General features: G+C 38.4%; 1 long non-coding RNA gene across 1 annotated transcript; it reads right to left on the bottom strand.

Annotated features, from left to right (window-relative positions):
* Positions 1-335: 335 nt before the first annotated feature.
* On the bottom strand, positions 336-9,740 carry LOC311427426. The gene is made up of 3 exons (XR_014687352.1): positions 9,681-9,740; positions 1,545-1,712; positions 336-453 (listed from the first exon to the last, which is right to left on the bottom strand). It is a non-coding gene; the product is annotated as an uncharacterized lncRNA (long non-coding RNA).
* Between the last annotated feature and the right edge of the window lie 15,909 nt (positions 9,741-25,649).

Genomic DNA, 25,649 nt, shown 5'->3' with positions numbered 1-25,649 from the left:
ATTTTTTCCCCCTTTAGCTTATTTTTGAAAATTACCATAGATAATATAGCAATGTATAGAACAGCCTTCACAGTCCTTTTGTATAAACAATAACTAACTTGGATGGAGCTTGCAACTAGGGAAAGTAGGTCAAAACAATGTGACTAAATCATTCCAAAATAATCATCGGAAAGAATCAAATTCACACCCACGGGGTTTATGCGAACAGATTCAAACCTGCCAGGACTTTGGCATCTATCACCATCTCCAGTACTTAAGGGTAGGATTCACCAACACTTTATGAGTCAAGGAAACAAAACAAAAAGTCCAAAGCTTAGAAAATAGTTTTCATCTGCATTTTTCAGGTTTTTTTGATCTTCAGAGCACTCTGTATTCAGTTGTGCGCTTACCAAGATGTGCTTCGTAGCCACACCAGCTTTTTAGCATGGTTAGGCCTCAGCTTCTCTGGAAAGTCTTTAGAAAAACAGAGGAGAAATGGGAAAATATCTTGATCATTGCTCTTTGCTATTTTTTGCAAACTAAACAGGTCAGTGTAGTTATCTGTTAAGATACCTGCAAGCAAATCTTCCTCAGTTTATAAATTTCTCTAAGAAAAGCAGAAACTGCGGGCTGTCAACACCCATGGCAACACAGGGTCTGACAACTGGTCCTCAGCAGGGCAAGTTTTCGTTCTCATATCTACAGACCTATCTGTTCATTCTGCAACCTGAAAATATTAGCCAATGCACAACACACTTTTAATCATTCTGATTTTGACCTGCTTTCCAGTTTGAGAACACAATAAGTGCAAAGTTTTCCATCTTCCAGTTATCATGTCTTTTGTATTCATGCTAGACATGAGCCTGAACCCTAAACAAAACGAAGGCATAGAAAAAAACAAACAAAAGCCCTAGTTCCCAATTCCTCCCACCTAATCTGAGCCATTCTTATCATGATTTGGAAGTATATGTTTGGCACCATTTTCTGCAATGAGACAAAATAAAATCCTGGATACAAATACTCCTACACATAGGAAAGTCTGAAGCTGGAAATGTGTGGCTTGTCCTAAATTTACATAGCACCTTTCCTCTGGAATTCTCCATTGTTTTACTGATGGCAACTCCACAGCACCACACTGTGGCAGCAGCTGGCAAGAAGGGAAACTGAGGCAAGTTATCTAAGAGCAGTGTAAGATGGGAGAAGGAGACCTCAGTGACCTAAACTGTCCCTCACTGGAGAAGAAGATGGGGAGAATTCAAAGTCTGCTTCATTTCTTTGTCAAGCCCATTGGTTTCATGCTAACAATTGACTCATGTCAGTCACCATTTTCACCTCTAAAAAAGTTTATTATGAAGCCACTTCACAAAAACACTTCCCTACACTCCTCTTTTCCCAAATGAAACATTTTCCATCATGAAGTAGCAAATATATATATATATATAAAAAAAAAAAAAAAGAGAAGAACAAAAGAAGTGTTGTTGTTATTATTATCATTATCATTATTATTATTATTATTAAAAAAAAAAGGAAAAAAATAAAATAATAATAATAAAAAAGCTACAGACCTTCTGTGAATCCCACCCTGTATTTCATATTTCTCCAGTGAGGCTCACATTCCTTTATTCAGATTCCAAAAGTAGAGATAATTTGTTCCAAATGTTTTCAAAGGCAATCAGCAGCATCGACTTACATTCTTTCCAGGGTTGGGTGAAAACTGTGAAATCTTCTAAACACTAATGGAGGAGTGAGCAAGGGAGCAAGGAGGAGGGATGGGGGAGAAGGGGAGAGGGAAGAAAATGAGAGGGGACAATGAGGGAAAAGGAAGAGAGGAAAGAAAGAGAGAAAAAATGCAGAAAGGAATATGCTGAGGATCTATTTGCTTATATTGTTACAGTTATGACTCCTTGAGCAGATCTGGAGAGACTTGCTGCTTGCCAGCAACATATTTCCATTGGCAAGGTAGCTAGCAGTTTGTAGCATGATATTATGTAGCAGAGTATGATTGAGAAATAGGCCATAAAATTATATATTTATCGCAAGACTGTCAGTGAGATTTTTGCAGGGAAGCTAAACATATAACTCCCTCTGTGTTGCATGTCTATTTTGTCTGCTACAGATCTTTACTGAGCTACTCATCAGTCATTGTGCAGTCTGGACAGATGTTACTAGTGCAAATAAAGACAAAAATGCTGCAATTTGTCTTCCATTTAAACATATACACAAGCCATGGGGTTGCTGAATGGCTGCCTTTAAGACACAGTGTGGTTTGCGAGCTGCCTCTGGGAGCAGAGAGGGCTCCCAGTGTGCTGCCGGCTTTGCCACTGGCTCCCTGTGTGGCCTTCGACAACTCATTTAATCCCTGGCTTCCCAAACCTATAAAGCAGGGACAATAACTCTTGCAGTGTTTCCTGTATGAGGATGATTGTTGGATTTCACCTCGTGCAGCTGTTGCCTCCCCAGGTCCTGGCCAGGTACGAGTTGCCATGACACCGCTGACATACCATGCTGAAGGCCAGCAGCATGCCAAGTGGTGTTGGTCTAAGGGTGACAGCTCAGTGCCAATACCTCTCACCACCTCCCTGCAAGCTCAAACCCCATGGCAAACCCCACAGAGAGACTTTCTTACCATTCCGGTGTTTCCAAGCTGGAGACATTTCTCCAGCCCCCTGAGAGGTCAAACATCTGTGCCTTTCCCCACACGTCAGCCTCTGCCCACCTCCCAGGCCAGGCACAGTGCCACGCACGTGGTCCTCTCTCCTCTCCCAGCACCAGGATGGTCCCTGCTAATTCATCCCTTGTCCCACATGCCGGCATGCCTGCAAGCACTGACAGCCGGAGCCGCTTGTGCGGCTCCTTATTGCCAGCAAACGGACAGTAAATGATTGGTGGTTAGTGTTTAATGGGCACGTATTAACTCTTAAGCTTTCAAAAGCTCTAATTAAGCCTGGCTTTCATTTGAAATCCACCCAAAGTGGGAGAGTAGGCCATTTGTTTTTACACAGCTGAGGAATGTGTGTTTAACTATCTCAGGAAGGAAAAAGAAATGAAAACCACTTGGAAATCTGGTAAACTCAAACACCTGTACTCCTTCAGCCTACTGGAAAGCTCCTCTCCCCACCATAGACCAGAGCTTTTGAGCACCTACAAGAGATGGCTGGTGTGAAACAAGGTTTATAAAAAGCTGGTTGCAAAACCCAGTAGAGCACGGAGAGTTTTAAACTGGAACGTTGTTATTGTCCACCCAGCATTGATGAATTTATCTGCTCTGTACTTGTGTATCGTAAGACATCTTTGCCTCTGCATTCCTGCTTCCCAGAGGTCCAGATCCTAAATAAGACAAGACATCCAGACAAAGCTGTGCAAACTCAGCTCTGTCTGACTAACTGTTTGGACAGGTTTTGCTTTAATCATAAACAGTAGAGTAAATTAACGCTAGCCATGCTGAATTGTTTTTAATGCCTACTTGCTTTCTGCTCTGTGCCCAAAATAATCCTGTTTTGTCTTCTGCCTATTACACCAGCGTCTAAAAAGTTATCCTACACTTAGGGGAAACATGTCTTGAGAGATGATAAAGGTACCCCAATTTGGGGGTCTGGAAAGGACAGCAGTGATATGTCTGGCAGTCAGTCTATGCCTGCACTCAGATGAAGAGTTCAGAATGAAGTGCTTATAGGCTCGCAGGACTCTTGCTTTTAGAGTGTGGGACACTGGTGTGTGTGAATGAGACATAAATTTGTGAGATTTTCCTATAACACTCACTGAAACTGTAAAAATACTTAAAGAAGTTTTAAAAGTAAAATATGAAATAAGATCTGGAAATTACATGAAAAGGAGACTACATGAAAAGGAAATAGAGGCTACATGAAAAGGAAATAAAGGAAACTAAAAGGAGATTTTCATGGGGAAAAGAAAAAAAAAAAAAAAGAAAGGAAGAAAGTCTTAAAAATCAGAAGAATTTCCTTGGTTTTCAGCAGCAAATAAAAATATATAAATATTTGGTTAAAATAGAAAAGGATGAAAAGAAACTGAAAAATGGCTATGGTTTATATATATATATATATATATACGTATATATATATATATATAAATAGCTACATTACAGGCAAACTAATACTTTAAATAAAAAGTCAGTTAATCATGTTACAGAAAGAAGGCTTGTGGTTTCACATATCCATCTCTGCCAGTGACTTCTTTGTAATCCAGAAAACCCTCCTAGACAACAGTTTTCACACGTGGTCTCCAGTGTGTTGATCTTTTAGTATCTCACTTTCTGGGTCTTCAGAGCAGGGAAATAGCTTGTACATACATTGAGCAGCAGCAGGCCAGGAATACCACCATTCTGGATGGTCAGTTTTTTCAAATGGTTTTGTAGCCGCTCCATTTTGATACCGAGATATGCTTCTGGAATTACTTTCCTTCAGACCCTTTCTGCAACCCCATTTTATTTTCTCAAACTAATCAGAAATGCAAAAGGCCATAAAAAAGCCAAAAAAAAAAAAAAAAAAAAAAAAGCCCACCCCCCCTCCAAAAAAAAAAAAAAGTCTTAGCTTTTTCCAAACGGGCTCTCTGGAGCAACCAGTTCCTCCCAATCCTGCTTGAGACAATGTTTGCAATTAGCTTCCCAATAACACCATCTGTAAGTGCATCGGCCCAACCATGTTTTCACACCCAGGCCTCAATATGACCATGAAATCAAAACAAAGCAGTTTTTCCAACCACCTGGCAAGTTTCCCCAGGATTTCTGAATTAAAAGAGCCAGTGCAAGAAACTTTGGCCTGATTCAACCACAGCTATGCTGTCTTGTAGCCCATGGCGAAAATGTCCTGCAGATTTAACCACAATCAGAACTTTCTTTTGGGCAAGGCCTTTTCCCAAGGTGTTTCTGTGGAAACTTTTGTCATCTGGCACCACTGTGCCAGGTTTGCTGTGCTCTGCATCCAGTCCTTAAGCATTGCCATCTGTGAGCATTATTGAAAGAAGTTTTGAAAGCAACAGGAGGATAAGACAGAAGCAGTCGCTAGGATTCTCCTCTAAGCTAAGTGACTCTCGACCACCAGAAGCTTTTACCCCTTGTCATTGCAGCTATATTGCAGCCCTGGCAAACCATGGGACCTTGTGATGGGTAAATTGGGAAGGTTCAGTCTGTTTCACTCTGATGTCCTTTTAAACAACCTTGAGATTCTTTCTTCTGGTACAGCACTTCTCACCTTGTTTTAAGATCCAGTTCTGTGTCCCTATGAATGCTTTCACATGGACAAGGGCATGCTATGGGATCCTGGTCAACAGCTATTCAAAAACACAAAAAATATTCTAGCACTTCATCTGCTATCTTCCAAAGAAAATCTGCTTCTACTATGTATTTTAGCCAAAAATATGATGAAATTCTGGGACTGGTTGAAGACTAATTCATACTATGCTGATAATTCATACTATGCTGATATCTTTCCCCAGTGACGTTTTTCCTTCTTGGTACTGTGACATGATGGAATAGCTGTTCAATATATGCTGCTGTGCCACTCTCCAGCTTGATCAGAATCATCCATGTTTTTACTGGCTCCAAGACTGCAGATTTGGAATTGAGTTCAGAATGTGTTTTAGGACATGCTGTTTTATTACTATTATCATTACTATTATTACTATTATTATTATTCATCCTAAATACATAGAAAACATAGGCTTTACTTAACAAGACACTTTTCTACAGATTCCATTTGTTGCCACTTCTCCTGAAGTTTGTGACACAATTACTATCAAGAAATTAAATTAAACTGAGTCTTTGCTCCTGCGAATAGACTACTGAGTGAATTCCAGGATCCAAGTTTTCCCCTGTATTTTCCTTCCCTCCTATCACTGTCTCCATCTGTGATGGGTTTGAGCTCCATTTTCTATAAAATCATGCAAAAAACAGCTCTTGCAATTTGACCTTTTATTCCTGTGTCCTTCACAGATTTTCTGTATTTTTCCATGCCTAGTCTTTTACTGCCTACATTTAAACAGAAACCCTCAATCTCTGAAGCATAACTCTAACTGGTTATGTGCAGGTTCAAACCACCAGCTGGTTGGTACCGGGCAATGTGAGCTGCAAAATTTCTTTTTCCAATTGCCCATTTCCTTCATTTATAAACAGAAGTTCTTCCTTTCAGTCTTTCACAGTTTCTGTGAACCATGTTAAATGCCTTCACCCAACATGCTGAGCCATGTCTCCACATATTTCCATGCCTTATTGTGAGGGGTCCTTCTTCATGTATTGTTAGGCTGCACCAAGGAGCTCTCCAGGTTCTTTGGTAAATTCAGAAATCTCCACTGCAGTCCTGGGCCTTATTTTGTTGATCTTAAATTGCCACCTCCCATAGAGCTGTGCCTTTTTTTCAGCTGCTCCAGGGATCTGGTGTTTGGGCATGCCAGAAGGACTAGTCTCTACAGGCACTTTGCAGGTTCAGGTGGGGTCTCCTTGGGTGTGCTCTGGCAAGCTGAGGTAAGTCCTTGGCATCATATGCCAAACACAGGGCTTCTACCAAATTTGGATAACAGAGCTTCTGTCCTGGGGACATGGTGCTGAGGTACCACTGAAGATGTTCAATCAAGTTTGCAGCCTGAAAATACCCCTTCCCCTTCCATCTCTCCCTCTCACACTTTTTATCCATTCTCCAAGTTTTTCACTTGGACTACAAAATGAAACAGAAGCAAGAACTCCCAGGGAGTTTTTCCCTCTAAAGTAATTGGCTTCTGTGTTACTCAGGCTGGGATAATCCAGCCTTTCTGTTCCAGCTCTCTGTTGGTTACAGACAATGTGGAAGATATATGTGCCCAGTCTTACCAAATCTTCCAACTGGCCGAGTTCCTCATCCACTGACTCATCCAGACATGCTGGTCTGCACGCCTTTCATTTCAGAAGCTGATGTTTTCAGCTCCCTGAGTCCATGTTGCAGGTCATGTTAGGCAGCACATCCTAGATTGAGCATAACTTTCTTCATGTCCTCTGCTAGGCTTGGGGACAGCCTGAGCCTCTCTTATCTACCTGCCAGGTTGGATGGAAGCTTTACCAGAGAGGTTCTGTGCCTGTTTGGACATTTTGTAGCTTTTGTCCTAAGACTTTTTTCTCTCCACATAGAGCTCAACTCTAAGCTCATTCAGGGATGGTTCCAGACATTCTTTTAAACCCCTCTTGTTTCATCTTCTGCCCTTGTTTTAGATTCTGTGTGATCGTTTCCGTTATTTGTTCCAGCTTGGATCAAGAGGAATTACCAGACTGCGATTTCCCTCCCTGGGAACCGGATCCTGCTGCTGATACTAACATGACTCCTTATGTCACAAGCAATTAATCAGTAGTCAGGGCCTCCAGGGTTGTTCTGTCAGGAGGCAGTGTTGCTACTATAGTCAAGTAATGCATGAGTGCCATCCTTTTTAGTCATAAAGAATATGTAAAAATATGCCTCATTTTCCTAAGCAGAGCAGGAGGCACCCAAAACAGCTTCCATGTTTCTAAGCATTTTTCTAATGGGCACTTCATCATCAGGACAGCACTATATAAGCCTTTATCATGGTATCTTATTTTTCTCACTCCAACCTAAACAGCCACTGCCTAATCCCTCCACAAAACTGTTACTGTATTTAATTGTATTTAGAATTTGAGACCAAAATTAAAGCCTTTGTTCTGAATAACCTAGTTTTCTACCATTTGTTTGCACTGTGACTTGGGCATTTTATTATGATTGTGTGTTATTAGCCTTAACTGTAATTCATCAAAGGATTAAAAAAAAAAAAAAAATCTCTCTATTTTTGCAACTCTTTATTAACTGACATGTCCCTGAAAAATTTTCCGATTACCTGGCCTTAAATTCTAAGCCAGATAAGTTTCCACCTGCCTCAGGTACCCCAGGAAATGGAGTGCTTTTCAATGTACTGCAGTTTTACTGCAATTCTATTGTAATTACACTTAGAATATATTTTTAAAAGTGTATAATTACTCCTAAGTTTAAGTGTATGACTGCATTATTAACTCTCTATTCTTAATGGAACAGAACTTAACCTACAGTCGTGATAGAATTATTCTGACATTTTTTATAACAGTTGTATATATATTAATGCAAAATAAAACTTTTAAATAATTATGGTGTAAAGTAACTTGTGCACAGAGATTCTAAAAATAAAATTCTTTAATCACAAAAGTCCATGTATAAATAAAATAATTACCCTTAATATAGCTCTTTTTTCCAAATATATTTGTCAAAATCTTTAACATCAAAGCAGTGACAGAGTAGTGTAATAAATCTGAAAGCTGTGCTAATATGGATAGCCTGACTTTTAATATGAATTTGTAGCAATTATAGACATAAAAAAGTGGAACCATTTGGTAATTACATAGGACATGTGATGAGATCACAGTCAAGTAATTATACTGTAGATTTTGTCTTGTAGTTGGATCTTCCTTTGGCCACTGGTTTTGTAATGAAAATAATTCCCTGAGACCTGGGTTCAAGAGTGAAGGCAACGGGCAATTAAGTATACTGTGGTATAAAGCAAATTTAGAATGACTTGCAATTATAGAAGCTTGAGTCAACACTCCATTATTTTTACACTTTCATAGTGTCTCTGATGTTGATGGAGCTAAACGTCTGTAAAATTGGTCTGACAGACTGGATATCAAGCCATTTTAAGAACAAGCTTATGAGGCTTTAGGTATTTCCTACCAATAGCTGTATTGTCAATACAGCTAAGAACAGCCTTTTCTCATGACTAAGAGCTGTTCACTGTCAGCACTGATAGGGCTTTGATTTAGTTATCACAGCCATTAAATTTCCAGTCAAAACCAGAAGTGGAAAAATGGGAGAAAATATGAGATATAATGAGGACAGAAACATTAATAGCCTGTTTTATTTGAACTGGAACAAAGTTATGTTCAAGCTTGGTCTGAGATAAGGGCAAGTGGCTGAGCACCATTCTTCTTGAAATGGCTCTGTCTGAATGGCTGAAACTCAGCCATTCCTATTTATTCTTCTTTTCAAGTTGTAAAATCTAAAAGCCCATAAAATAAGCAGCAGGTGACCAAAAACAGAGATACAGTGACTAACTGGACATACAGGAGAACTCCAAATGGAGTAGAAATACACACTTCAGTAGAGATTTATAGATTTTTTTGTCTCAAAATGTTTGGGTTCAAAAAATGTTTAATTACAGCAGAAACAGACAAGTTAAAACTCATGTGAAAACTCACATTAGATAAAGGGAAGTGTGTGAGATCTACTCTGTGAGAATGTCCTAGATAATGAGTGACAGCTGCGAGGTTTTGGTCTCACTTTCATTTTAATGGCATCCTCCAGTGATATGCACTGGATTTCAAGCCTTTGTGGCACTGTCAGCTCCTGTGATGATCCACAGAATATGGGCATTTGACAGGTCTTTAATAAAGAGTTTGCTGCTGGGATGAATTGAAGTTCAGCTGGATCCAGCTTGAGTTCAGCAGAAGAGACAGTGTTGTTAACTCACCTTTTTGGTACAAAAGAAAAAGAGAAGGAAGGAAAAAAAATAAAAATCCTTGGACACCTGCTATCTTTTCAGACACTAATTATGAGAGACCTCGTTTTTGCAGAGGATCAAAATGGAGTAACAAACAACAGTAATGCATTGTCTCTCAAAGAAAACTGCAGCTAAAAGCACTAGAAAACACTTTTTTTTTTTTCTTTTCTCAGATTTTAACCCACCTGTAGTCGATTACAAACCCTCCAGGGAACTCAGTCTGATGGCTTTTTGGCAGAGATGGGCTCTCAGGGCTGCGTTTTGTTTCCGTTGCATTAAGGGTCTTGTGGCGCTGACTCACAGAAGCAGTAATTGCCAGCTGAACACAGTGTCCATGCCAGGGCAAGGGCAAGGCAGGCAGCCTTTCACCCTGGAGATGAGATTGCTAAGGGAGGGTGAAGAGGAGCAAATCAGTTGTGGCCCAACTATCTATTTTAGATACTGCTATTTCCTCCATGGAGAAAGAGAGGTGGGTTGGAGTCAGGCCATCTGGGGCAACACCTGCCTCCATCTCTGTTGTTCCTTCTCCATCACAAAAAAAAAAAAAAAAAATTTAAAAAAATGGGAACCTCAGCTCTGCAGGACTTTTCTAGTCTACTCCGATCTTCATTTTTCCTTATTTTTTTCTGTTGCAGGAGTGACCTGATTCCCCACTCTTTATTTTATTTATTTATTTATTGACACAAATTCATTTGTCTTATTTGCCTTTTGTTTTCATTTAGACTGGCTACAGTTCAAGTGATGCTGTAATCTCAATGAGAAAACCTAATAGTTATGATTTAGCAAATGGAAGATCTTTTCTGGTGCCAATTTAGCAGAATCAGTACAGCAAAAGATAGGAGCTTGCACCTTTTACTGAAAGCCTTATTAGCTAGAAAAGCCTTTCTTCCACAGAATTGTATTTCACAAACATGAATATGCTTGGGAGCCAGACCTGAACCTGATGATTCAATGATCTCTAATTGTGTAGACAGTTTTATGTTTTATCCTGTGTGAATATTTGCAGAACTGAAACCATGCAGAGAAAACCTGAAGAATGCTGTTGGCATGGATAGACACTGTAAGGACTTGAGGCAAATTATAAAGGGTGAGGTGATGTTCTTGGACAAGATAGAACCTGATTTAATATCTGTGATATCACTCAAAGAAGATCAAGTTTTGATATTCTATTTTCTGTACTGGCTGTTGAATGCAACCACTCACTTAATTATCATATCAAAAACCTGAAGTTAATGAAGGCTGTAGCAATTGAGTAAACTGGGACTAAAATGGAGGAAGTAGGGGTTCTTTTGTTGCTGTTGTTGAAAGAATAATATATACCAACATGTGAGTAGGTTAAAATACAAATCCTTCCTCCATAACCTTTCTGGAATGAAAGAGCTAGGAAAGAAAATAAAATTCATGAACTCAGGTGACAATTTGTCTGTAGAATTTGAGGTCTTAGTACTTTAGTATTTACACAAAATTCTAAAAAGTAAAAGTAAAAGTAAAATAAAAATAAAAATAAAAATAAATAAAAATAAAAATAAGTCATGCCAGAGGCATACACTCAAGTGACTAAACTTTTTAAGGTGTATGTGTTTCTGATGGCCCCATTTATGCATAACTGGAAAGATGTTTGTCCTAACATGTCCTCTCTCAAAAATATCCAGACTGTGTAATGATTACAGTGAATACAATTGAGAGTGACATTTTAGAAGAAGATAATTTTGCATCACCTATACATAAATAGGAGAGCAGACAAGTATTAAAGTAGCCCAACTGAATGAAATCAGACAGTGTATGCTATTATAAGTGACAGCAGACATGTTTTGTTCCCTGCTCTATTCAGGGCTGTTAGCTGATTAGAGTTATTTCACTGGGCTGAGTCTCCCCTGCAATCTCATGGCATGTAGCTATAGCTGCTGCAGGACTCCTCCACAAGGGATTTTGTGGTGACCTGGATAGCTCTCTGCCTGGCCTTGTGAGACTGAACAGAAAAATTGATGGGGCCAATTTGGGTCATCCACTGCCTTAAGGAGAAGAGGTGAAACATTCTTGTTGCCAAACGGCTCAGCCAACACTTCTTACAAGAGGTCTAGTGGCATGTTTCCAGTTGTGTCTGTGTGCTGTTTCATGACCCTGGGATGGAGTGAATGGAGCTGGCTTGGAGCTCCGTGCAGGTCATGACATTGACTTAGGGGTCGTGCTCAGTGCAATGAGTTGGCTCCAACCTCCAGAGTTGCTCCTCATGCCACACCCAGCCAGAGTCAAAAAGCACAGAAACAAAAAGTTGTATTGAGCTGTAATTCAGGAAAGCTCCTAATGCATAGATCATTTCTCAATAGGAAAGCAGAAGGTAGCTAAGGTAGGACTACACTCAGATTCTTCTCAAAACTAATATAGGGGCTGTTTTCATTTCTAATACTACAGAACACCTCAGCTTACTGGATTGCTTTAAATACTTTCCATCTCCATTGAGCTATTAGGATAATAATAGAAATAATAATGTGCATTCATACTACATTTTGTTAATCCTTATGCTCCTTATGCTACAAAACATCATGGCTCTGTTCTTGTTTCAGATTTTTATTCAGGTAGTCAATAGTGTTTGTTTTGTTTTTCTTCTTATGGTGCCCAAGGCTTTTCCACTCTTTTATTTGCTTTTGTATATGGAAATCACATAATGTTAGGAGACAGGTTCTGAGGCTGGAGGACATAAGTTAAGGAGAAAGGGAGAGGCATAGATTATATCCAGAGGGAACTGGGGAAATCCAGGAAAATTCCACCTTGCTTTTTTTTCTCTTTCCCATTTTGCTACCTGTCTCAAACTGTTGTGAAGCTAAGGTGTGGTGGAGGGGAACTCAGGATGAGGGAGGAGGCTCCGGTCTTCTGAGATCAAAGACTCTGATCACCAACACATTGCAGTGCAGGGTCCCTGGAAGGGCTTTCTGCCAAGAGTTCAGTAAGTCAGCTAGGCAAGGGAGAGGCAAAAAAGCATGCCAGGGACTGAAAGCTGGGTGCAACTTTCAGAGAAGGGGCTTAGATCAAATTGAGTCAGGACTGGTTTTACCAGATGTTTGGGTGCAGTTTTTCATTGGAGAGGACATTTGGTGAAGAAGCAGAGAAAAAAAAAAAAAAAAAAGAAGGAAAGGAAAGGAAAGGAAAGGAAAGGAAAGGAAAGGAAAGGAAAGGAAAGGAAAGGAAAGGAAAGGAAAGGAAAGGAAAGGAAAGGAAAGGAAAGGAAAGGAAAGGAAAGGAAAGGAAAGGAAAGGAAAGGAAAGGAAAGGAAAGGAAAGGAAAGGAAAGGAAAGGAAAGGAAAGGAAAGGAAAGGAAAGGAAAGGAAAGGAAAGGAAAGGAAAGGAAAGGAAAGGAAAGGAAAGGAAAAAAACAGAAACTGTAAACTGTGGGAAAGTTTTTCTTGTATGAGAGATGAATCCAGAAAATGTGCAGAGAGGATGGACGAACAAAACTGCATGGGCAGGGTGGGTAGTGTAGTTGTCACCCTGATTACCATGGAGTGGAGTGAAAAGGGAGCATAAAACCACCAGCTGTTGTTGCAAGGAAGCAGGAAAGTGAAAAAGCTGGAGAGATGCTGGACAGTTGGAAAGTCCAGAAGGTGGAGTTTAAGAAAACCTAGGTATTCTTCCCAATATGTGACTGAGTTACTGTGAGATCTTTTAGCTGTGATACATATTGGTCCCTAATAATTGCAAAGGTCAGATTGCTCACAGAAAATAGGACAGTGAGGTAAAACTGTGCCTTTTTACAGGGCCATAACCAAGGGCCACAGACACCAGTGCCCAGAACCTGGAGAACTTCCCAGGTGCAGGTTCAGGTGTGCCCCACAACCTTATCTCCCCTCCAAAATCTCATTCTTATTTAAGTGAAAATAAATCACAACACTGAAAAGCAATATGCATTAGAGATTCAGTATCTTCAAAGGTTGCTGTCTGTTGGCACTTTTTATTTATGTGGTTTAATTTGAATAAAGATGGTGAATACCAGTGGCTCAGCATTCCTTAGGGCTCAGCTGACAACTCCCAAAAACATATATAGATTGAGGATAAGAAGTTATTAACATAATTGTCTTGTTCTCAACCACAAGCTTTGCCTCCTGTGTTCCAGCACAGCTTCTCACCACTATTTGTTACTGTTTACTTCAAATTCAGCAGATCCAGATGACTTTGTTCAGTAAACATCAAGAGAGATGTGGCCTAATTGAAGACAGTCCAGAGCAGATCAGGAAGAATGATTAGAGGTCTTGAAAGTATGATCTACAAAGGGGGATTGAAAAACTGGGGTTGTTCCACTTACAGAAAAGAAAATTGAAGGCATAAAACAATCTCAAAATACGTAAAAGACTGTGGCAAAATAAATAAATAAATGAATGAATAAATAGAATCTTCATTCCCCCTGTGCACAGAGCAAGTAACAGTGGGCTAAAAATGCAACAAGGGAAATTTCAGCTAGTCGCTAAGTGAGGCAGTCATCTCCTTTAGGTGTTGGTGTCCAGCCTGATGATTTCAGCAAGTGGATGATCTGGACTGAGCTGCAAAGACCCAGTTAACCTCCTCTCCAGCACTTCTGCAGAACTGGAGAGGAACCAGCAGGGTACTGGCAGGGAAAGCTCCAGTGTCTTTGCTGAATAATCTATGGCCTTTCAATACACTTAAGAATATATCACTAGCTATTAATGTAAACAGAGAACTGCACCTAAAGTACATGTAAATATTAGTGGTCAGGAAAGCGAGACGGATGAGTAGTACTGCAGGAATTCAATAGCAAGAAAAAAACAAGCATTTACTTCTAGACTCCAGCAGAGAACATTTTGTTTGCCTATTGTTTTGAAAATGCTGCTTCCTTTTTTTGTATCTTTCCAAGTGTCCTTCATTCTCTATTGCTTCAACATAAACTTCTTTCTGTCTAAGGCTTTTTATGTTATATCACCACCATGTACAATATATCCTTGTATATAATCAGTAAGGTTGTTACTTCCTCTCTCCTGCTTGCAATGTCAGAGGTACGACATTTTTTATTAAATTTTACAAGCAAGATATTTTTTTCTCACATTCTAGTAATGCATGAAAGACGCTTATTGAAAACTTCCTCAGAAACTGTTCTGTTCACCTTCATTGTTCTTTCCTAAAAATTCTCCCATGCTGTGACATCTGAAAAAAAAATAAATAATAAAAATGGTTGTGCTTACTAATATGTGATTTTTACTTTGCCTGTGGCTAATCATACATCTCAGAAACAAATCAATGTAAGCATGCATAACCTCTCATGTTTGTAGTGCTTTTTGAATGATTTCTTGAGTATCATTGACTGTCTTTTGGGCAGGTTTACTCTCATAAAATGATAGTTGTCTTTAGTGGTTCTTTCTCTGAACTGGTTGTCTAGATTTCCTCTATAATCAGTTACTGGAAACAGGCACTTTAAGGATAAAGTCTTTCTAGCCTGAGTTAGTTAGGTCAGATGAAAAACCATTTGGTGGTGATTTCCTCTCAGTTATGTCCAAAGGGATTTCATAATGAGTAGCTTAGATCAGTCCATAGTCAATATCTAAAGATTTCTGAGTTTAATTCTCACTTATATGCCTGTCATATTCAGGTCCCCAAAGGAACCTCTAGGAAGAGCTACAGAACAAACTATAATGACAGCTTGTAGAAAATTTCACCAGTATAATACTATAATGAAAACATTATTTAAAAAAAAAAAAAAAGAAAGAAAGAAAAAAAGAAAAGTCAAAAAAACCACACTCTGTGTCAATAATTCAGTGTCCACAAGCTGTAAGAAAAATCTTTTGGCAAATGACATCTATAATGTTCTTTGACTTGCTGCCATCTGTTATTGCTGCCTTATAATCAGGGTTGTTTTCAGACAGACTGTGCCTGATTCCTTGACGATAACCAGGGTGTGTATATTAACAGAAGTTACTAGCAGATCGATCTGTAACATGGGCAGGGCAAGAAAAGAATTGAATTATATATATTTGTGTAACACTTATAGCTGGCTCCCAGAAAGAGGGTTTGTTAGTCTTTAGGGGTGGTGGCAATAGTGTCTGTAATTAGGTGAAGGAAAGGGAAAGAGCTTGTGAGCTGGAATGACCTTTAGGGTGGAGAAGAAGGAGTACTGTTGAAAGAGGCACAGATGTCAATAAATCTCCCGACAGGTCAGCCAATCAAGGTAATTTAAAATATTTATAAGAGGATTAAAGATAAGATGAGGAGAAATGGCCTCAAGTTATGGTAGGGGAGGTTTAGGTTGGATATCAAGAAAAAATTCTTTACTGAAATAGCTGTGTGGCATTGGAATAGGCTGCTCAGGGAAGTGGTTGAGTCATCATCTGTGGAGGTCTTCAAGAAACATGTAAATTGAGAACTTAGTATCATGGTGTAGTGGTAGACTACAGTACTAGGTTAAAGTTTGGACCTGATGATCTTAGAGATCTTTTCCAACCTAAACAAATCTATGATTCTATGAAATTTTTATTCAAAAATACTAACATCTATGCAAAATTTATGTCCAAGGTATTATAAGTAAGCTTACAGCAGCAAAGGAGAGGCTTGAAGATTTTGACATAGAAAAGATACAGATACAAACACAGATACAAATGAGAGATAGATATAAAGATGTAATTATTTTTTTCATCTTTAGCCCCTCTGGTACAAATTTGGAAGTTCCTCTATAAGCATAAATTTTAGAGAATTGTCTGAAGTTTTGTATACTTACATAACAGTTTTAATTTTTTCTTTACAGAGTAAATATTGCATGACTTTAACTGTCATCTACTCCAAAGAGTGAGACAGTAGCTAAACATATCAGTGGTTTTGTGGGGTCAAGATCTACAATTGCAGGTTAATTTGTGTAAACCCCAAAGTCCTGGATTTACAAAAAGCAGCATCTTACTGTTTATAAATATCTGAAATGCTCTTTTTCAGACCCTTGGGTGCCTCCAACCTCTCTGTTTTTAAAGGTCTGTGTCTTCAGCAGTACATGTAAACAGTGTTGTGTATCCTTCCTGAAGGGATGTTCAGAGAGGTAAGGACAGGAGGAAACTCCATGTTTCCAGTGTAAAAGTAGAATCTAGTGTCTGTATTGAAGACATATGGATTAGGAGGACATTTCTGCTGCAGGCAGAAATAGTAGCCATTACATGTATTTTTATATCCTTTTCTTGGAAGATCTAGCATCAACTACTTCACTGGATGGACCATCAAATTTGGCATGCCTGTTTCTGTTTACCTGAAGTCCTTCCAATAAAATTTCTTAAAGTCAATTAACAGAACCTATTGGGTAAGGTGTGGATCTTCTTTACAGTGACAGGTCTGAGAAAGAGCATAATTTAAAAAGTAAATAGTTTTCCCACAAACAGAGCCCAGCAGTGAAGAAATTTAATTCAAGGTATATATCCTAGCTCCAAAGACATGTCAGATTCTGGGCTGCTCTCTCAAATAGATTAAAACCACACTCCTCAGCCTGAATTGTAGAAGGATATAGCAGGTGGCACAGTCCTGTATTCACAGGGGATGAACAAGGCAATTTGATAGAAGATCTACAAGCGAAATCCTGGCATCTTTGAAATCAGTGAAAATTTTTCCATTGGGATTACACTAAGATTTGAATGCCAGCATCCAATAAGTCAGGAGAAACCACAAGATAAAGTTTATTATACTGTTCTGAGGAAAGTCCAGGCTTAGATGCATTTAAATTTTGAATCTTCTTGCATGTAAAATAGGTTAGTTTAACTTAGCAGGGCTTAAATGATTGCTGCTTGTCAGGCTTAGCAGGAACTTTGTCCACAGCAAAGTTTAAATTATATATTTGAAGCCAAACAACCTGGACTTTTCTAATTTCAAGTGTCAACAGGACTTTGTGTCATGCTGCTTACATGAAAGAACAGACTATCTCCTTTTTCTCTGCTGCAGCAATTTACACAAAGAATAATAAACATAATAGTAATAATAATAGTAATAATTACAACAGCAGCTTTTTAGAATAGAGCTCTAAACAACATGTCATTTTGCTCATAGAAAGCCCTGAAAATGAAAGGTTACCAAACCCTTGGTACCTGCTGCTCAGGGTTTTCACACTAAATAAAGCTGACAAAAGAGATGAACAATTTTGTTTTGGTCACATTCTGAATGTTAGTATCACTATTTACTGCCTCTCGAAGTAATCAATTGCATGAGAGGTCCAGTAGCTCTCAATGTCCCTATTGATTGAAAACCAGAGCCATGGATTGCTATTTCTATGTTTGAGCCACCTTATATCCCTTTCTACAGTGACCTCTGCCTGTACACTTGTAGTGCTAGGGCTTTTGAAGCAAGAACATGCATTCAGTGTCTTTTCCATCCAATTAAAAATCTTTACTATCATTCCCTTTTATCTAGCCTTTGTAATTGGATTCCCAGTTTCTCAATTTTCATGGCAGCAAGGGGGAAATGATAGCAAGTCCCTGATTAAAAAAAAAAAAAAAAAAAAAAAAAAAAAAAAAAAAAAAGTTATGATTTAATTTATTTCAAAGTGTTAGTTTTTCTTTAGCTGAGTTTTTGAAGAGAGAAAAAAAAAAGACTTCTGTGATAATGCTATCATTTGTCCATCTGTGTTCTCCACTTAATAACTCTGGGATCTTTTGGCCTATTTCTATCAGATCTGAAGATGGGTTTATACCTCTCTTGTAACGCCTGTTGATCCTAAGCTCCTGACAGGTATATGAAATTGGCAGGTGGGTAGAGGAAAGAGATCCAACAGCCACAGAGAGAAAAATCCTGTGGTGTGAGCAGGTATCACTCAATCTGAGTACCTGGTTTCCCATGGCACATATCTGGTACCACACAGGCTGTGTGATAGCTGTGGGATGTCAGGGAGGACAGAAGGTATTGCAGCTTTTCATCACGCTAGGTGAGAGAAAGGAGAGGGCTAACAAAATAAGCACACCCAAACTGTTAGGAAAACAGGTTTCGTTAATGCCACTACTTATGAAATATCATTTGTAAGTGTCACAGCCTGGTGAGTTGTTTCCAAAGCTGTTTGTGTCTAATGTATTTTCTACTCCATGGTTGCTGGGAAATCTTGAAAATATGTTTAAGGAACATGCTATATACCAAGATAAATACCAAAGACAGGTGAAACGTATCACTACCTAGAGATAACTGTGGAGGGACTGTTTTAGTCTGCATGCTTCCCTCTTCTGTGGGGATGACTAGGTGAGATGAGTTGAAGGCTAACTGACCAGGGTTTTGTCATTATTAAAAACATGGAGCTGTATGGAAAAGAACATTTGTATTGTTGTAAATCTTGATGATTTATTTCACAATGAATCTACTAAATTATTATTCCCTCTCATGTGTAAAATTTTCCTTCTAGGAGAACTTCAGAAATGCTTGTAAATCAGTAATCTAGAAGCTGTGCCACAAATATTTAGAGGTACAAAAAAAGTCTGATCATATGCTTAACCTCACATAGTCTCTTCCTTTATTGATATTCCAAAGTCCTAGTCAAAAATCTTTAGATGACATCATCAGCATGGAACAATGATAGTTATTTTGTATTTTCCCTCGTGATAGAAGACGAAAGCCCAGAATTTAATACTCAGCAACAGCATTCTATTAAAAGGTCAAATATTTTTTATAATCATCCACAGAATGCTAGGAACTAGGAATTTCAAATATGATGAAATACTTGTGATTATAATTGCAAGGAGACAATATTTTGCAAACTTAAGCCTTTATGCTTATAATAATATGAGTTATTCCAGGTCTTTCTTCTCTGTTAAGTAAGGTACTGGATAGCCTTTGGATAACAGGAAAGTCAAATTAATGAAACAGAAGGTTAAAACAACTAAATAACTCTAACTTGGCAAATAGAGATAGGTAACAAGATAATTGTCTGTAAGTAGTTGAAGAGGGGGATAAGAATAGTTTCACATTGCTCAGGGGAGTGTAATTAGATATAATAGGATGAAATTAAGCAATGGAAAATATTATGCTCAATATTAGGAAGGAAAATCCTAATGAAAATCTCATTCAAAGACCTGGAATAGACTCCAAAGGTAGCTCTATTAGAGAAAGCTTTGGTTCTCCCAGTAAAAAGCAGGGAAAAAAAATGAAAATGCACCAGCTCTGCACTGTAAGTGCAATAGGGCAATCTTCAAAGTATATTCTGTCTTTAGTTTAGTCTAATCCTGTACCTATTGCCTTAGTATAATGGTACAATGAAAAAGGTTTCTTTGAAGATGATTTGTTGGTGTCCTTCATTTTTTGGTGTCAGAACCACCATTATCACATCTCGGCTTTCTAAATATTTCATTTATTTGGGTTGGTTAAAAATCCATAATCAAAAGCAATATAGGTGATTTCTCCCAACTAAATTTCTTTTTTTATTTTATTTTATCTGAAATTTGCCATTCACACTTTCCTAGCAATATTTCTTCATCATTGGCAGTTGCTGCAGGCTCTCTCCTTTCATTTTTAGATATTTGGTTTTGGAAGGGAGAGGCAATGAGGAGATTCACTTTCAACCCCATCTTCTCTGGAAAGAAGATGTGGAAAACATTAGCTTTCATTATTTGTATTTGTATGTTAGACCCACCATTATACAAGTCACTTCTTGTAAGATGGTTAATGTTGCTTGCATCAATGTCATTCTGCTAAACTTTATACATTTTTTATCAAGAAAATATTACAGACCAGGGCATAGAGGTGTTCTCTCTTATGTATTTTTATTAGCTTATTTACCTTGAACATAAGAAGCAGTACTGGGTGACCAAGCACTGATGAAATTTTCCCTCCATTATGATGTGCACAGACCTCTCTGCATGTATTTTGCTGATTCATCAGAGTGGTCCAACAACAAGTCACATTTTAACTGGCTGGATCTTTAGTATAGTCAAAGCATTGTTCCTTCTTTCATTCAAATCAGGAAACAGTTTTTGTCATAGCCACAGCAGTTTAAGGTGATTAGCAAGACATAGCTTTCAGGGGGAATGATAACATCTTTCTTCAGAATAAGGAATACAGTTGGAAAAGCTATGCATTTAGAGCACAGAGTCTTGTTTTAGGTCTGAGACAGAAGCAGCAATCTCCAAAGGAAATTGTACAAGTGAGAATAATAATTCTGAATGGAAGCGAGCACAGTGGGATGAAAATATTCAAGCATTATATTTCTGTTTTTCTAACTTGTGTTTCTTGGGTGGACTCTACCTCCTCTTTTAGCAAATCTATTTAATTAATATCTTACTTAAATGACAATGTGGACTTGCAGCCCAGAAAATCAGACATGTCCTGGGCTGCACCAAAAGCAACATGGGTGAGGCAGGCAATTCTCCCCCTCTGCTCTGCTCTCATGAGACCCCACATGGAGCCCTGTGTTCAGCTCTGGGATCCCCAGTACAAAAAGGACATGGAAATATTAGAGAAAGTCCAGAGGAGAGCCATGAGGATGATCAGAAGGCTGGAGCAACTCTCCTATGAGGACAGGCTGAGGGAGCTGGGGATGTTAAGCCTGGAGAAGAGAAGGCTCAGGGTAGACCTTATAGCAGCCTGCCGGTACCTAAAGGGGGCTACAGGAAAGCTTTGTCAGGAAGCACAGTGACCGGACTAGGGGGAATGGCTTTAAACTAAAAGATGGTGGATTTAGATTAAATATAAGGAAAAAAATCTTTATCATGAGGGTGGTGAGGCATTGGAAGATCTTGCCCAGAGAAGTTGGGATGCCCCACCCCTGGAAAGGTTCAAGGACAGGCTAGACAAAGCTTTGAGCATCCTGGTCTGGTAGGAGGAGTGCATACAGCCAGGGAGGATTGTAATAAAATGATCTTTAAGGTCCCTTCCAACACAGACCATTCTGTGATTCTCTGATTCTGTAAAACTCAGGTTTTATTTATTTTTTTCCCACACTTGTTTTAGCTTTGAATGCTACCGTTTCTATTTCAGACCTGAAGAAAGGCTTGTGTACCTCCAGAACTTGTCTATTTTTCCCAAAGTGTCTGTTGGTCTAATGAGAGATTTCATATCTCCCAAAGATCTTTCCATGTTCGTAATTCCTCCAGGAATTTGTTATTCCCATGACACATGGCAGCAATATGTAGGAAGTCCATGAAAACTTTCATCTCAGTTTTGCTCAAACATCTGTTATTTTGTCTGTTTGTTTGCTGGAGCTGCTGTTATTCCAGTTTCTGTGCGTGACATGGGTCTTTCAGACCACAACATAGGCAACATGACTTTGAAGAGAAAGCTTTATTTTCTTCCCGTTATATCTTTCGTAAGAAATCCCTTGGCTCTTCACAGGCTGATCAACACTGAACTGCTTCTGGAAGTAAAATCTTCATTTTACCATTTCTGCTTCTGCACAGGCCATGCTATGGAAAGAGCTACATGAATGGGATTCCCTCCCAACCCAGCGATTGCACATTCTGGCTCTGTCTGTCTTTCTTGTTGTGCAGAAGCTGTGTATAATGTTTTTCTCAGACAAATATGATGAGCAATCAACGAATATAAGATCTGTTTTCTCAAACCTGTTCTTCATACAGAGTCATGGTCATGTTGGTGTGAGCCCATGACTCACTCTCAGAGTTATGGATCATGTTTACAGTGTCAAGAGCAGGAGTTATTCCCTTCTGACTACTTTTTGGAACACGAGACAGAGAAAATCATCTCAAAAGTATTAGGGATAGACAGAAAGCATTAGCTAGCTCTGTGCTGAGAACAATCAACAAACCTAGATTTGAAGGGAGCCATCCATTTAACTCAAAATGAATGTTTGCAACCACAGCCACTGGATTTTGTTGTTACTTAACACACCCAAAGTACATTTTGTTTGGTAAAGGAGACTTTCTTAATACAATCACAATGGACAACTTTCTGATCTAATAAAAACAAGAGGACACATGACTATTTAAATTCCAAGATAACAATGTGACACAGATTGAATGTATTTCTATTCCTCACCCTTCTCTCATGCTGAAAAAAAAAAAAAAAAAAAAAAAAAAAAAGTACTTAATTCTTTAAAACTGCAGATATCTGCCAAAAGGCATCCTCTTTAAACAGTTTTGTGTGTGTGTATGTGGGTAGAGGTTTATCCATTCATGAGTTCTTGCAACATACAGACTCGCAGATGTAAAATTGCCACATGAATGTGAAGGTACGGACAGCAGATATATGACACAAGAATTTGCCTGCTTGCTGAATGATGTATTTCCACTGCCCTTTAAGGCAGCCAACAGCAGAAGGCAGAGCTTGTTGAAACACTTGAAAATCACTTATTATTTTCATGCAAGGACCACTAGGTCATTTTTTCTCCTTTGTTCTAAAGAGTCTTCCAAAGGGATTCAGCAGTGGAGATATAGCAGGGAAGAAGCTAAAGGCTTGGAGGAGCTGGTTTCTCCTAACAGCTCTGATCCTTGTGTAATCTTCAGCAAACCATTTCTGCGCCCCACCACCACCCCTCCCCCGCCCACTGCTATCCCTCACCCTTTATTTTTTGTCTAGGTTATTTAGATTCATAGGTTGCTTTGTGATTTTATAATGTTAGGTTTTAAATATCTCCTAGTTCCAAATTTTTCCCTACTTAAGTGTAGGCACTCACATGAGGCAACTTAAGATCCTTTCTGGATGTGACTGTATCTTTCTACTTTCCATCAAGCTGCTATCTCCAACACTTCACTACAATGCTTCAAAGCAAAGAGGCTAATAAGAACTTTACACTTTCCATGATCTGAAGCCTTCTTCCTGGTTGCAGCTTCTGTGTACTTCCATGATTTGAACACCAACAAAACTCAGCCTTTTTTACATCTAGACAATGCAACAAGTTTTGATAGCCCCAACAATAAGAGCTGTTTCATGAGGGCTCCTTCAAGTCCTTCCTTCTGTTTTATATACTTTTCTGATCTGTACACCAGTTCCTGGAGATCATGGATAATAATTAGCTTGAACACTTCCTAGGCATTTTTGACACCCACCAGATTCCTTTTTCACCATCTTCTGACCACGAGCTTTTGGCAACTCAATGTGCAGGAGCCAGGCAGCTGCCTCCTGAGACTGTAGTTCCCTGGCTGCAGTAGAGTTACTTCCAGCTGAGTGCCATGTAGCTCTCCAATCAAGGTAATTGAATCTGAATACACTTAGAAAAAACTTATCAAATCAGACAGACGAGTGATAGAGTCAGATTAGTAGTTAGGACTTCTGGATAAAGGATTATATTATTGAGTTACTCTTTTATTTTGATGCCCTGTTTAGTTACCAAATTTGTTCTACAGTATTTCAGTCAGGTCTACAGCAAGCTCCCTGAAGGGTTTATTCTAATAAGTAATGCAATTTGAAAAGGTAGGAAATTGCAGAAACTCGTTTAGTTTCACTCATTGTTACTAGTTTACCATTCTACATTGATTTTTCTTCTTCCTATTATACATGGGCTATGTTCTTTAGTGGGTTTACAAGTGTACTGATTAATGTGAGTAAAAATAATACTTGTTTTATTGCAAGAGTAAATAATGTCTTAACTACTTTGAACCCTACAGTCTTTTCAGAGCACTAATCTGACATGGCACTATCACAATGACTTCACCTGCCTCTTTTCCAAACCCTCTTAAAGCTGTTTTCACTCATTTTATTCTCATTTCCTCTGAATATTTGCTCAACACTTTTTTAATGGATTTGCTTTCACAGTGACTACACCTTTTGTGTGCAAACATTTCAATATCCCACCTTATCCTGTTGGGAATATTTATAGAAAGGGAATTTTTAAGTCACTATACAAATATTTAAAGAATGAATTTAAATTCAAGGCACAGATATTTGGACCAGAATTGCTACTGAGCTTATCTATGAAGGTGCAGGAAAAAATTGCTGGTGACTTTTTCAATAATTTATTAATAAACCTAACTGCTCCCACCACCCATTTCCTTTTGTTCATCAGTGTTGACTTTTGCTTACTTCTCAGTATCTTTCTGAACCTTCCAATGACAGCTTTTCTGCCACATTTCTATTTCCTGTAAATGAGGAATAAATGGTTTATTTTACATGCCAATATTTTAAGTTCTTCCATGTTTTTAGACACAAACCTTGCATATGGGTAATCCATTTGGTTCCCAATAACCATATTCAACACCTTTGTCTCTCTTCTCCTTTTCCCAGCAGCAAACACTTCCGTAGAATGAACATGTATCTTTATTCTGAGAGAATTGATAATAGAAATTCACAGGTTAACAGCAAACTAATACTTTCTTCTGGTAGAACTGCAGAAAAATTTAAAGGTAATTATTCTAGTTAAAAGGGGTTTATCCTGGGTAGTGGAAGCAGGTTAGTTGTGGTAGTGATGAATTCCAGGCAGGATAATTTTTTCTACTTTTCAGACTTTATAAAGCTTGGAGCCTTCAGTAACCAAGTTAGGAAGTTTACTGAAAAAAAAAAATAAAATAAAAATAAAAAATCTTCTTTGCATCATGTCTATGCTGGAGGTGGCTAGCTTGCTTTAGTAACTGGAAGCTGGTCTCCAGACCAGAAACCAAATGCCACAAAGTTAATTCTCTGGTTCTGCCACCCTGTCTCCAGAGAAGGATACCACACATATTTTCTGGCAATCTTTTCTTCCTCTTAACTCCTTCACTCAGCCTTGAACCCAAAAGTCTTCTTCCTGATTCTTGCAAACTCACCATCACTGTTCATTGTTATTCTAGGCACCTATACCTTTTTTTCCAACAGTTAAATCTACAGGGTAGATAAAGCTTTTTCTTCTATTTTATTTTTTCTACACAAGTGTCATAAAAAAAGATGATATTTAGACTGCTCTGAACTGACAAAAGGTTGGTGTAGTTAAATCCAATATGAAGTAGCTGGAAAAATTTTCACACTTTTTTTTTTCCTGTTTTCACAATGTTTAAAAAATGTGTTGACAAATTTGACAAAAATCACTCAGAAGTCTGAAATGTTTTATTAAATGTTTTCTTATTTCAGTTTAAAGATTTTTTTCATTTCAACATTTCCACAACATTTTTTAATTAAAAAAAAAAAATTCAAAACCTCATGCCATTTTGATATTTTTTTATTAATCAAATCATTGCAGACATTTTGAGAAAATAATATTATTGTTTGTCTGTTTGTATTTTTTCATTTGTTTTTGTTTGTTTTTTGTTGTTTTGTTTTGTGGTTGTTGTTTTTGTTTTTGTTTTGGT

This window comes from Aythya ferina (genome assembly GCF_964211825.1).
Source record: "Aythya ferina genome assembly, chromosome: Z".
Classification (NCBI taxonomy): domain Eukaryota; kingdom Metazoa; phylum Chordata; class Aves; order Anseriformes; family Anatidae; genus Aythya; species Aythya ferina.
Note: the sequence above shows the minus strand (reverse complement) of the source record. Positions and strands in the feature narration are given on the sequence as shown.